Genomic DNA, 309 nt, shown 5'->3' on the forward strand with positions numbered 1-309 from the left:
ACCCAGTACACCAGGTGGTGTATTAGCTTCCTATTGCTGCTGCTGCTGCTGCTAAGTTGCTTCAGTCGTGTCTGACTCTGTGCGACCCCATAGACGGCAGCCCACCAGGCTCCACCGTCCCTGGGATTCTCCAGGCAAGAACACCAGAGTGGGTTGTCATTTATTGCTGCTGTAACAAATTCCTACACAATGAGTGGCTTGAACCAACACAAATATATTCAATGTATTCTCCTACAGTTCTGCAGGTCAGAAATCCAGAATGAGATCTTCAGGACTAAAACCGAGGTGTCAACAAGACTGGCTCCTTTC

The sequence above is a fragment of the Bison bison genome, unplaced genomic scaffold, assembly GCF_000754665.1.
Source record: "Bison bison bison isolate TAMUID 2011002044 unplaced genomic scaffold, Bison_UMD1.0 scf7180017864050, whole genome shotgun sequence".
NCBI classification, from domain to species: Eukaryota; Metazoa; Chordata; class Mammalia; order Artiodactyla; family Bovidae; genus Bison; species Bison bison.